Source organism: Rattus norvegicus, chromosome 15, assembly GCF_021556685.1.
Source record: "Rattus norvegicus strain SHRSP/BbbUtx chromosome 15, alternate assembly SHRSP_T2T, whole genome shotgun sequence".
Taxonomy (NCBI): Eukaryota; Metazoa; Chordata; class Mammalia; order Rodentia; family Muridae; genus Rattus; species Rattus norvegicus.
Window position 1 is genome coordinate 79,187,154 of NC_141548.1, and position 14,240 is coordinate 79,201,393.

A 14,240-nucleotide genomic window follows, 5' to 3' on the forward strand; every position below is an offset into this window, starting at 1 on the left:
TGCTTCTTAAACTAGAGAGGACAGAAACTCTGTCTTTTCAACAATTACAAAACCCGAACTGGAGTTGAAGACTGTCTCCTCTCACCTTGGCTCTCCCCCTTGGATTCGACCTCATCATCCTTCGCCGTGCCTGCCCCAATCTGTTTTCAGTGGTTTTCATTACACTGGCTTTACATGGAACAAAAAAACATAAATAAAATAAATAGATTTATAAAAAAAAAAGGATGCGAGCCCTAAGGAAAAAATAATTGCTGTTCTTTCTCCTTTTCTAGACATAGATTACTGAGATTAACCCATGGTCGCTCATTTATTTCATTTGACTTTCTTAGACAGGTAATAAAATAGATTCCTTACATTATGCAGTTCTCTATAGGGTGATTGTTGTTACTGGATGGCTTCAGAAAGCAATAATAGACCCACTCCCTCCTTTACTCTGTCTGGCACGAAGAGAAAAATTTAAAGTTACTAGTAGAGAATAGTCTTAGTGTTTATCTGAAAGTCTAAAAAAAATGTGAATCTTTTATTATAAAAACAGGATCCAGTTTTCAATATAATTTAATAAAAAACTAGATTTTAACACAAATACAAAAGAAGTTTTGCAATTCTAAGTGCAAAATCCACGACAATAAGCAGCCCTAATTATGCACCCCTTTAAATGATAGCTTCATGCATACTTATGAAATAAACACTGGGCAATTTCAGTGATTTCAACCTTTTAAATTTTTTATTATTGATTAATTATTTTACTTACTTACATTCGAAATGTCCCTCCTCTAGGTCCTCTTCCATGAGTCCCCCTTCATGTCTGAGAGGGTGCCCCCTGCCAAGGCATCTCTCTTCCCTGGGGCATCAAGTCTACAGAATTAGGTCCATCTCTGCCACTGAGGCCAAGGCAGCCCTCTGCTCACTATAATGTTAATCATATGAAATCTTTGTGTCTTTAGTTTAACTCACATTACTACACTAGGTTTATATTCTAATACAATGTTGAATTGACATATTGAAGAGGACATTACTATCATGCAGATAAAGCAATTCAGTGTTTTAAATCTTTATCATTAAATATAATATTAACTATATTTCCTATTTTAAACGTTAACTAGTAATGCATGCTAAACTTATATCATTTATAAAACATTTGAGATCGTTTTCTCATTTAGACTGTTAATACATTTTAAGTACTGAGTCAGATTTTCTTTGAGTCACAGGTATTCTGCATTTCCCTTTGATTCTATAAATATGTTAATAATTTGGAATAATTATTCTTTCGAGTATAAAGACCCATATTTCAAATATCTACTTACACAGCCATTATTCACATCCAACATTCTTTAATAGTACAAATTTTTGTTGTGTTGATGACTTTTTCTCTTTTTTTAAGATTTATTTTATGTATGTGAATACACCGTCCCTCTCTTCAGACACACAGAAGATCCCATTACAGATGGCTGTGAGTCACCAGGTGGTTGCTGGGAACCAACCCCAAATCTTTCACAGAACAGCAAATACAATTTCTAAGTAACCTCTCCATAATTCTTATTTTCATCATGTTACAAACAAAGTTCTGATGTTCTCGAACCATGTGATTTATCATATAGTTAATATAGATTTTAAGTTTAAATCTGTTCTTGGTGAAACTAAGACTTTTATTAGTTAACATTTTAATATTTTCTTAAAATACTCTATATTTGAGGTACTTAAAAAGAACGTTAATTGCTTCTCAAATATGTGTATATAATCTACCTTTCAATAAAGATATTTATATGATTTTTTTTGTTGCAGCTGAATTAAGCTTGTTTCCATTTTTTTCTTACTAAGTCTTCCTTTAACCTGTCTTCCTCTGCATTTTATCAATTCGGATTCACTGCCTGATGACATTGGGTAGATCATTCACATATAGCCACTTTTTTGTATAACAAATTATGGAGAGAAGATTAATTTGCATTGATTTTATTTTGACTGACATTTGAGTTCTAATATCTTTGCTTACCTCTCTAAATACATTATATGTCACAAGTATGTTCAAGCTGTTATTAGTTAAATGCCAAAGTTATTATTAGGTAACTAATCAAGTCTGAGATTCCAAATGCTTTTATAAAACTTCTTTTTATCCTTAAAATGCTTTAATGTTCTAAGATCAGTGTTTCTGTTACCAATAAAAGTAATCTTTTGGTTGATTTAGGCATGGTTTCACATCCTTATATTTGTGAAAGACTTTGTATATAAGTCAAGTTTATTTTAGAAGTATGCTATCTAGCATTAACCGTCAACTTGGCACAGCCTAAATTCATTCACCAACCAAAATCTCTGATAAATAATTGTTTTACCAGGGCAATTTCTGGAGATTTTATGAGAGATGTTCTTGATTGTCTGAATTTATTTTGAAGGGTATAGAATAGTATTCGTGGCAATATTTTGTGGCAAGGTAGTCCTGGATTATATATTAAAGCTAAGCATTAGCTATGGAGTCTGAGAGCAAGCTAATCAAGTAAAATTTCTTCATGATTTCTCCCTTCGAGTTCCTTGCCTTAAGGTACTTTTCTGACTTTCTTCAATCATAGATTGTGACCTGGATGAAACTTGAACCGAAATTGCCTTTTCTTTTTTATACAATTTCATGTCCCTTTAGCAATAAGTATGTTTATATCATTTTGTTATACAACATAAATGTATATGAATATGTTTGAGTTGAGATCCACAGCTGGTTAGCTGGTTACAAAGAAGAGGCAACATTTTTTTCTTTTCTTTTTAATTATATGCTGTCTTATTTTTCTGCAATATTTTTTAATTTTCTATTATTAGAAACCATATATTACTCAGCTATCAAAAACAACGAGTTTATGAAATTCGTAGGCAAATGGTTGGAACTGGAAAATATCATACTGAGTGAGCTAACCCAATCACAGAAAGACATACATGGTATGCACTCATTGATAAGTGGCTATTAGCCCAAATGCTTGAATTACCCTAGATCCCTAGAACAAACGAAACTCAAGACGGATGATCAAAATGTGAATGCTTCACTCCTTCTTTAAATGAGGAAAAAGAATACCCTTGGCAGGGAAGGGAGAGGCAAAGATTAAAACAGAGACTGAAGGAACACCCATTCAGAGCCTGCCCCACATGTGGCCCATACATATACAGCCACCCAATTAGACAAGATGGATGAAGCAAAGAAGTGCAGACCGACAGGAGCCGGATGTAGATCGCTCCTGAGAGACACAGCCAGAATACAGCAAATACAGAGGCGAATGCCAGCAGCAAACCACTGAACTGAGAATAGGTCCCCTGTTGAAGGAATCAGAGAAAGAACTGGAAGAGCTTGAAGGGGCTCGAGACCCCAAAAGTACAACAATGCCAAGCAACCAGAGCTTCCAGGGACTAAGCCACTACCTAAAGACTATGCATGGACTGACCCTGGACTCTGACCCCATAGGTAGCAATGAATATCCTAGTAAGAGCACCAGCGGAAGGGGAAGCCCTGGGTCCTGCTAAGACTGAACCCCCAGTGAACTAGTCTATGGGGGGAGGGCGGCAATGGGGGGAGGGTGGGGAGGGGAACACCTATAAGGAAGGGGAGGGGGGAGGGGGATGTTTGCCCGGAAACCGGGAAAGGGAATAACACTCGAAATGTATATAAGAAATACTCAAGTTAATAAAAAATAAAAAAAAGAACCTCAAAAAAAAAGAAACCATATTTATACATATGTACATATAATGTATACATATACACACACATACACACACATACACACACACACACACACACACACACACACACAAATGTTTTAATCATCTTGGTTTCCCTTCAGCTCCCATTCATATAGATCCACTGCTTTCTGTCAGTTATTAGAAAACAAATAGGCGCTTAAGAAATAATAGTGAAATACAAGATGAAACAAAAATAAAAACATTTAAATTGAACAAAACAGACAAACAGAAGGAAACGTCTAAGAAAAGTCAAAAGAAACAAATATACACCCAGAAAACCATTCTTGTCCTTAATTTGGAATCCAATAAAAATGCAAAGCCAGAACCTACAATAAATAAGCAAAGGACCTGTGTGGTAAAAAGTGGGGGATTGGGGTTGGGGATTTGGCTCAGTGGTAGAGTGCTTGCCTAGCAAGCACAAGGCCCTGGGTTCGGTCCCCAGCTCCGAAAAAAAGAAAGTGTGGGATCAGAGAAGATAGTCCTGAAAGCAAAAAATTGAAAAGGCAAAACGCCCTGACAGGACACTAAGAGAGAAGGAGCTTCAAAAGAGGCCGGTGCGTCTGTTTTCTGTTGGTCATTTACTGGAAGGCATGAGACCTACTAATTTTTTTTTAAATTGGACATTTTACTTATTTTACATTTCAAATGTTATCCCCTTTTCCGGTTTCCCCTCCGGAAATGCCATATCCCATATCCCTCCCCCTACTTCTATATGGGTGCCCCCTACCCACCCAACCACTCCTGCCTCCCTGCCCTGGCATTCCATCTCACTGGAGCATTGAGCCTTCACAAGATGAAGCACCTTTCCTCCCATAGGTGGCAGATAAGGCCATCCTCTGCTACATATGCTGCTGGGGTCATGGCTCCCTACATATGTACTTTTGGGTTGATGTTTTATTCCCTGGGAACGCTGGGGAATCTGGCTGGCTGATTTGTTTTTCTTCCTATGGGGTTGCAAACCCCTTCGATATCTTTAGTCCTTTCTCCAACTCCTCCAATGGGGAACCAGTTCTCAGTCCAATGGTTAGGGGCAAGCATCTGTCTCTGGCAGAGCCTTTCAAGAGACAGTTATATCAGGCTCCTGTCAGCAAGCACTTCTTGGCATCCAGAATAGTGTCTGGTTTGGTAACTGTATTTGGGATGGATCCCCCAGGTGGGACAGACTCTGAATGGCCTTTCTTTCAGTCTCTGCTCCACACTTTGTCTCCATATTTCCTTTAGACGAGAGCAATTCTGGGTTAAAATGTTGGAGATGAGTGAGTGGGTGGCTCCGTCTTCCAACTTGGGGTCTTGCCTAACCTCTGGATATGGTCTCTACAGGTTCTCCAGACCCTTTGTTGGACATTTCAGCTAATCTCATCCCTGTTGGTTCCTGGGAGCCTCTTGATTTCCAGGCATCTGGGATTTGCTGGTGGCTACGCTTAGCTCCCCACCCCTCGTTTTTTTGTTTTTTAATTGTGACAGCATAATAACAAAGACAGAGAAAAGAGAGGAAAGAAGGAAGGAAGGAAGGAAGGAAGGAAGGAAGGAAGGAAGGAAGGGAGGAAGCAAAGGAGAAAAAGATGAAGGGAGACAAACCAGAGTTGCATAAAATTCCTTGTGATATTAGGGATTAAACATCAAAACTTCAAAATAAAGATTTGTCAAATGCAAGTGGCAGGACAAATTTGTAAAAGAAGAAGGATAATAATACTAGTACTTTCTTTAGACATATATTTTTTTTAAAAATCACAGAAATAATCAACATAGGACAAAGTTCATTTCACACACCAAATTTTAGTTTTAGAACTAAAATAGAGTAATATATAGCAGCAAGTTCCTAAATGCACCGTTCCTAAGCCAGTCGTTTTCCCAACTGTGTATGCATTTGGCAAATCTCTTCATTATGAGTTGTCAGTGCCTCAGAATAGGACATTATGACGATTCAACTCCTTCATATTTGCCTACACATCAATTCCCAAATCCCAGAACACCTTTATTAGCAATTTGCAGGTGTCATTGCACTTCTTACACGCAGGGTACGAGGAAGGTAAAGAAAATGCTTTGACATTTAGTTACCCTGACATTTACCACTGAAATTAATGATGCTATAAAATTGTCATGTCGCGTGCCATTTGCTCAGAGTGATGCTTATTAATCACAAATACTATGTAATCTGTTTTAGATGCAAAAGGTTATGTATTCCTCTTATTTCACATTCTGATTAAAGCTAAAGCACCGTGCGTGCAGAATCATTACAAACTCAAATGTGAACTTCGAGTGAAACTTTAACCTCGGGGATTTGCACGTCACACAAAATTTATGAATGTTGAGAAAATAAGAAAAAATAATTTTCTGTAAGCGGGAAGAGGTTTTGAAATGTTGATATGTCTCCCCATACCAGAGGAAGAGTAGAGAGCTAATTTCTCAGATTACTATTTAGTAGTTTTACTCAAATAGGCAACGAAATTCAATGCAGATGAGAAGGAGAAAGCTTCTCTGAGGTGCCACAACGTAAATATTTAAATATTTAATGTGCTCCCTCTCAAAAGCAAATGACTTAACCTAGTATATTTTAAAGACGGTGTATATTTAAAATATATTCAAGCGTTATGTTATTTTAAATATGTAACATATTAAATAGTATACATTTAAACATATTCAAAATAGGCTTGATTTCAAAAACAGTTTGAGCCAAGTGTAAACAAAACCTCTGGATCTTGGAAGTAATTCTCAGCAAATTCTAAGAAATGCAAATCTTATAAAAATCATTTTCCATGTTTGTATTTTTTAATGTTCTACTACACCTAAGCGTAAACACTACCTATTAGCACTCATTCATTTCTTTATATTAATGTGAATATATTAATATTTAAACTTATTTTAGAATCACAGGCTCAAACTTTGAACTTATTTTAGAATCACAGGCTCAAACTTTGACATGATATCAGTATTATACTTAATGTTGATAAATGCAACTGCATTATTTATAAACTCCAAATTAGGGGCTGATTTTTGACATAAGATGGTGATTACATTTAAATTAGAAGGTTTAAATTATTAAACCTGAAAAATTCTGTACTGAATGAATAATATAAAAATTAATAAGTAAACTCAGCAAATTGTATTTATAACACACATATACAAGAAGTATGAAGAGTCCTGGTATTGAGAGGACATGTGAAGAGTTGGAGGACACAGATGAGTGCAAAGGATATAAATACAGCACTGATATATGAAATTTTAAAAAAACAAATAATTAACCAATCAACCAAAGAAACAAACAAACAAGCAAAATTGTATAGCATTGGCTTGGGAAATCAAGCTAGAAATCACCCTGAATTAATACCTTATTGAAACAGATTTTTTCTTTTATGATTAGGATGAGAATGGCTGCCACAGGCTTATATACTAGAAAGCTTGGTCCTTGATGAATGGAACTCTTTGGGAAAGTTTAAAAGGTGCATCCTTGTTGAAGAAGGTATGTTACTAAGTACCCTTTGAAGTGCAAAAGGATTCATGACATTACTTATACTTCCTTCCTGCCTCTTGCTTGTAGACCAAGATGTAGATTTTCAGGTGTTCTTGGGTTTGGTCTATCCTTATGAAATCCGAACATCAGAAAATAAGCCCAATTAAGTATTTTCTGTTATAATTACCTCGGTGGTTTGTCACAGCAATAGAAAAGTAACTAGTACAGAGCCCAAGTCATTAAGTAAAATTTTCAAAAACATTAGTAGAAGAATGCATGATTATGGTGCTCCAAGGCCTTTTCCCCATGGCACACCCCTTTGAGCCAGAATCCATGGACCAAACCAGCTTCACAAGTATTAAGCAAGCCAGAAGAAAGACTACTCTTTTCCTTCAGTTTAATAGCATGAAGTTCTTATTAAAGAAGGTAGGAAGGAAAGATAATTTTCATATCGCCCTTTCTCTATTACTAAACAGCTCACATGGGTTCCCATACGATGCCTCATATTTAGAGAAAAGATAGAATTATAATCCTACACAAATGCTGCCCTATGAAGCCTGATGCTGTGCAGAATCCCACAGGCAATTCTTTCTTGATAGACTTTAGCCAATCCACTAAATCCACCAGGCCTCCGCTGAGCCTTGCTCAATAGGATAAGGGATCAACATCTTCCTTCTAGACAGAGGAACTGAGGAGTGTGCATGGCTTTGCTCAGGAGTTTAGTGACCAGGCTTCTTTGGTGAGGCATTGTTGCGGATAGATCCCAGAGTTTCTCTGTTCATTGAATTTCACTCAAAGAATGAGCTACTAGATATTCCAGGTTATCATGCAGAGACCTATTCCCTTGTGAGAGCCTTATTCCTGAAGCTCCATCCATGACCTGTATCACCAAAACCTATAAGGTTGGTTGACATGTGCCTCTAAGGCTGCATGGACTTCTGCAGTTGCCACTATGCATACCATGAACTGGATGGTGAAGAGTGCCTCTCCAAACTCTAACCCAAGTCTTAGGAAAACAAAACTCCCACAACAGAATAATCGGGAAAACAATGATAATTAAGCTCTGCATTGAGTTGGTCAAATCAAACACTTGGAAGAGTCTCCAGTACCCTATGCCTAAGCCAGTTCTCTGTACAGACAATCTGGACTAGCCATTTCAGCTGCAATACTCTCTTAAGTTTCTATAGATCCAGTGGTTTATATAATCAGCACCATACTGCTTGAATGGAGTGACTCCGGCCACAATTATCACCAAGGACCCTAGTGAACTCAACTTTGATTCTGACCTTATCTTACACAGTTTTCTGTGGCCTGGGGGTTCCAGATAGGATCCTACTTTGCAATACTTATAGACACAGAGAGGCTGTGCTCATTCTTTCCCCCAAACCCAAAATAGCACCATATAAACCAATGGAACAGAGACGTTAAAGAGGTGATACATACAACAAGCTCTGCTATTGGAGGGTTGGAAGAATATGTCCACAGAGGTGCTCAGTGGTAGGCAAAACCCAAGGCATCTGATCATAGTCCAAGTGCTCCAGATAGTACATATAGGTCTACTTCACCAAAATAGGGAAAAGAAAGGTTTCCCTCCTATGGAAACTTTTGCAGAAACATTCTCTTTTGATGCACTTCTCTAGGTTTTCCTCAAGGACAGCCCAAGAGAACTTTTGAAAAGAATCAATGTGTGAATTACCATCTATTGATATCATACTAAAAAACAAATGAACTTGGTATAGCCTCAACTTTGCCTGCAATTGATGGCTGAGCACAGTTCTACAAAGATAAGCAGACTTCTCAGAGTATATGGCAGAATAGGCAAACACAAAGGAGACCTTAAAAAACATAAATTTCCTTTAAAGCAAAGATGTTATGCTTCAACAAATAAGAAGAATGTTCAGAGGGCTATGATCTCATCTAATGCCCACCTTAATACGCTTGAAACATACCAATTAGATTTGTAATGCCTGCAAACTTTTGGATAAATTATTCAAAACACTTGTTTTAAGAGAAATAATAATCTGTAAGACACTAGAGAGAAACAATGTTTCTGGAAAGAAAACTTAATGTAAAAATGAACACTATGGTTGGGGATTTAGCTCAGTGGTAGAGCACTTGCCTAGCAAGCGCAAGGCCCTGGATTCGGTCCCCAGCTCCGAAAAAAAGAAAAAAAAGAACACTATAAAATCAAAGAGAAATTGAAGACTTGAAAAATTAATATTGAGAAACTAAAACCATAATGAAAGTGTTGGAGAAGTAGTGCAAGAGGTAAAAGAATAGGCTGCTCTTCAAGTGGATGTAAGTTTTTTTCAGTCCCTAATAGTGGGTCACCAATTATGGTAACTCCAGTCATTTGAAATTTGAGCTTTCTTCTGATAGTCATGGGAATATACAGGCATGTAGTATACACATATACTTTCATACATACATGCATACATACATACATACATACAATATATATTTTACACATACAATATATATAATATTTTATATAATATAATTGTTATATTATATGAGATGATAGAAAGAAAAAAGGAAACTTACATCAAATATTAAGAAAAAGATGACTCAAAGTCAAGACACTTTAAAAAGACACGAAAGGAGAAAAAAGCATAAAATGAAGATTATCAATGGAAACATTAGAATATCAGAAAAAGAAGAAATGTTTATATTTTAAGTGATAAATACTCAAAATACCAGAGGTTTATATGTATTGCTAAAATAAGGGCTAAATCTAAACAGTTAATAAAAGATTGGCCAGCTATATAATATAACACTCATAAGTCATTAGTGAAACTCAGATCAATTCATTTTACCATAGATATCCTGGAGGCAGGTAGAATTAGGATTCTGAGAACAGGGTTGCAGAGGCCCAAAAGAGTCTGAGGAATGAGGCTACTGTAGGAATGGGAGAGTAAGGAAAGCAGAACTTTCTCATAGTATTGGAGAAATTAATTGTCCACAGGGTACTAAACTAGTCTAGGTTAGTTTGATATTAAAGGGCTACAAATAGAAGCAGAATTTGTCACTGCTTAGCTGGTTCTACAAGAAATGGCAAAGAATAATCTTCAAACCTAAAACAGAGACAAGAGTGGGTAAAGATAAACATAGTAGACAAATGGCATAAAAATCACTTTGATTTTTTATACAAAGACTAACAGACACTCAAACGTACTGGATATGTTAGGAGGTAGCAAATATTAAAATTGTAAATTTTAATAAATAGGACAGATGAGGTATGATTATTGAATTCTTATTAGTTGTTTTCTCCTTTTCATGAGTCTTCTCATATTTTTGCTATCGACATTTCATACAGTAGATTATTATAATGAAAGACTTCTTGTTGGCCTTCCAGTAACCTCAAGTAAAATTCTCCATTATACATAAAATTATAGCCAGGGGATCAAAACACAGTACTAGAGAATATTAAGCACAAAGGAGGCTTTAACAGATTGGTAAAGCTAATAAAATCAATTCAAAAAGTAGAAAAAAGAAACAGTTGCTAATAAAATATAATTTTATCAATAATTTCCTTGAACAAAAATTATTCAATTAAAACAAAAAGGATACTTTTATTGACTTATATATAGTCTTGTTGAGACTAAAGGTATTCAAGTCACTCTAGAAAGTATTTTGCACTTTGCTGGGCCAATAAAGTACATTACACTATATAAAAAGCTATTTCATTTTTATGTATATATCAAGAAAAATAAAAGTTGTACAGAGAGATGCCAGTATGACTATATTCATAATTAACAACATCTAAGTTATCAAGTTATGGAACTACCCTATTTGCAAATCAATAAACAAGGCAAGTATTCATAAAAGAAATAATGTATTGTTGTTATAAAGTAAAATAAAAAAAAAGATTTTGAATGCTTTTCACCATAAGAAACTGAAGTAGAAATTTCTGTTTTCTTTGGAAACTCAGTTGTGTCACATGATGTTTTTCTGGAAGTTGTCGTGTGAAAGGAAGTTTTGGAGAAACAGACACGTGAGAAGGTATGTGATATTTTGTTGGAATGGGGACAGGATAATGGACCCCTAAAAACAGTAAGAGGGCGATCTTACATTGTTACACTTTCCAACATTTTGCTGCACTTGTCTTTGCAAGCCCGCAATGCTTTGCTGGCATTTGCTGACCATTGCATTGAAGTTCTTCGCTGACCATTACTGGTCTTCCCTAGTATTCACTTTATAGAAAGAAACTCGACAAAGAACTTCCCCTGGTATTCTGGCTGATTCTTGCCACTTCCACTGACCGGGGATGATTGAGAAGCTGTGCAGTTTCTTCTGGATCAAGTCGCTATTACTGATTCCTATTTGGTTCTTGCTATTGAACTACACTGCCTCTACTGACTCATGTTTACTGTTGGTCTGAACGTTTGGTATTCTAATAAAACTGAGTAGAATTGCCCTAAAGAAATACTTCTAAACAGTTCCACAAGCCTCTTTTCCTATAACTTTCTTCCTTTGCCTCCAGTCATTGGGCTAGAGGGAGGTTGAAGCAGTCTAGAATTCTAAATACAGTAGATTTAGAAAAATTTAAGCCTATAAGCAACTAAATATTTTAGCACATAGGTGTGTGACTTTTAAACATTACACAATGTCTATGCACACATATCAAAACATCAACTGGTACCCAACTGATGCAGTAATGATTTATGTGCCATATAAATATATTTTATTAATGTTAAATGAACAATTTTTTATCATCGGCATGGCTACGTTGATATCTATACATCAGTATAAGAAACTATGGAAGGAGTTCTGAGAGGCTGACTCATTTGTCTCATGTTTCTTCTTAAAATAAATTAAAACATATAGAATCAAATCAAGCTTAATGCCACAGTGAACTTTCCACTGAATCAGCTTGGAGGATTAAATTAATTTTCTGTCCATGAAAGTGCTTTGCACATTAAGATTACTAGAAAATAGATACCTGTATTATTTTCCTTTACTTATCACTCACAGAAATGTCTAACCAAACAATTAAAAATGAAAAATATTAGTAATTATTCAATCATACTGTCCTCTGGTGTGCACATTATCCTCTGTTTAGGAAGATGGTAATTAATCCCTACCTATTTTTATTGCATTCGCAATGATTTTTCAAGCTGGATGTTTCCACCAAGCTGTTGATAGCATTCTGTGCTGCCTCACACTTGGGAATGTGCTATTGTCTACAATTTAATTACCGAGTTATCACACATTTCCCACGCATGTGTTCGGAAATTGAATATGTTGTCAATCACTCATTTTCTTCCCACTGCTAAAAATATATCTATTGCTAACATATGTTGGGGAAAATGATTTCTCTTCTTCATTGGCTTCCGTATTTTTAGGAAGTTGTCTTTATTGTTTGTCATTGTTTGCAAACACACTGAAAATGCCATTTGTCATTTGTCCAAAACATCAAAACAACCTTCTGGTGACAAGCTCTTTTTTTTTTCAAGGAAACAATAATTCAAAATGATGGAGAGAAGCAAAGATTAACTTTTGCTGAGTTTCCTTCTTTCTAATGATTTTCATTCACATTTTTATTAAAAAACATACGCAATATTGACTTTAAAGCGCCAGTAACCTGCTCAGGCAAGTTTGCACTCAGTATTCTATAAAATGTAACAAATTGTATTAATAATGGCTTTCCTTCACAGTACAGTAGGGGGATGTTTTGAAATAGATCAGAAAAGCAGCACAAAAATTTAAGAGCTCAACTTTAGTAAATAATATATGAAATTAGAATGGAGATTTTTCAACATCTGACTTTAGGAGACTATGTAAATTCTTGTGGTTACTCTACCTCTCACCAATAAAGAACAGTTAATATATATTTCTTCAGCATGACAAAACCACAAAGAACATTCCTGTCGTCCTTCAGATGTATGTGAGATCATTAGTTTCTGAAGCCTTGACACACATACCAATTAGCCTTTTGATTTTAGTCTAGTTGATTTCTAGCTTGTTCATACATTATCAAATACTGTCTGTTGAATTTATTCTTTAGTCAGGGTGTCTCAAGTTATTTAATAGAATTTTAGCAGGATTGGATTGAGCCTGTGAATATAATTACTAGCGTGTATTATAAGGCTCTTTTAAAATTCTTTGAGAAGTCAAAAATTAAAACATTGCTACAGTGCTTCAGATTAAATGACCACACTGTATTATTGTACCATAATAAACCTGCAAATCACAAACATAGTGAAATAATTATATTACTATAAGTTTATTATGAAATGAAAGTGTCAATGTTGCAAATACAACTTATCTTAGTATTTATTTTACTATTTTTATTAAAACTTCCCCCTTATAGCCTTTTCTACCAACAACCTAGGCCCCTCCAACAACATGTAAATTACTTCTGTGACCTGTAGGTCTAAGTCATGCTACCCATATGTGCATGCTATGGAGCTAGCTACAGGAGTGTGGGGGAAAGTCCCAGTAGCCACACTCTCAATCTGATTCTTCCTATTATCAGCTATCAACTGCCAATAGCTCCACAGTGAAGGACAGAGCCTGGAGATTGCCTATCTAGGCTAGAATTTTCCTGGCTTTATCTTATGCATATCTTGCCTAGGTTTCCATAGGTAAACACAGCTGCAGGAGTTCAGTGTAATTGTTGCATGATCCCCAGAAGTCAACACTCACAGCAATACACCCATACTCCAGTTCTTACATCCGTTTCTATTCTTCTTCGCAAATGTTCCCTGAGATATTACAGTGTTCACTTAGATCTGAGATCTGAGGACTGAATATCGTATTCTCAGCTCATTGGCCTGTTATGTATCTCTCCCTTGATTGCTGTACACTGAAAAAGAAGATCTCCGATTAATGTTGAGAGCAGTGCAGTTTATGGGTATCATCATTGATATTTAGAAAGAATTTTGGAAACATGACAATTTAGTAAAATATCAATAGCAGATTCTACCCTGACACATTATGGCCCCTAAAGCCATGATATTTTTCCTAGAAATGAAGTATCATGAATGAAATTTTTGTGGAGAAATTTATATTGCCTCTTGTGAAGAAGGTTTCAAATAAATTACAAATATATATATATATATATATAAAGTTAAAT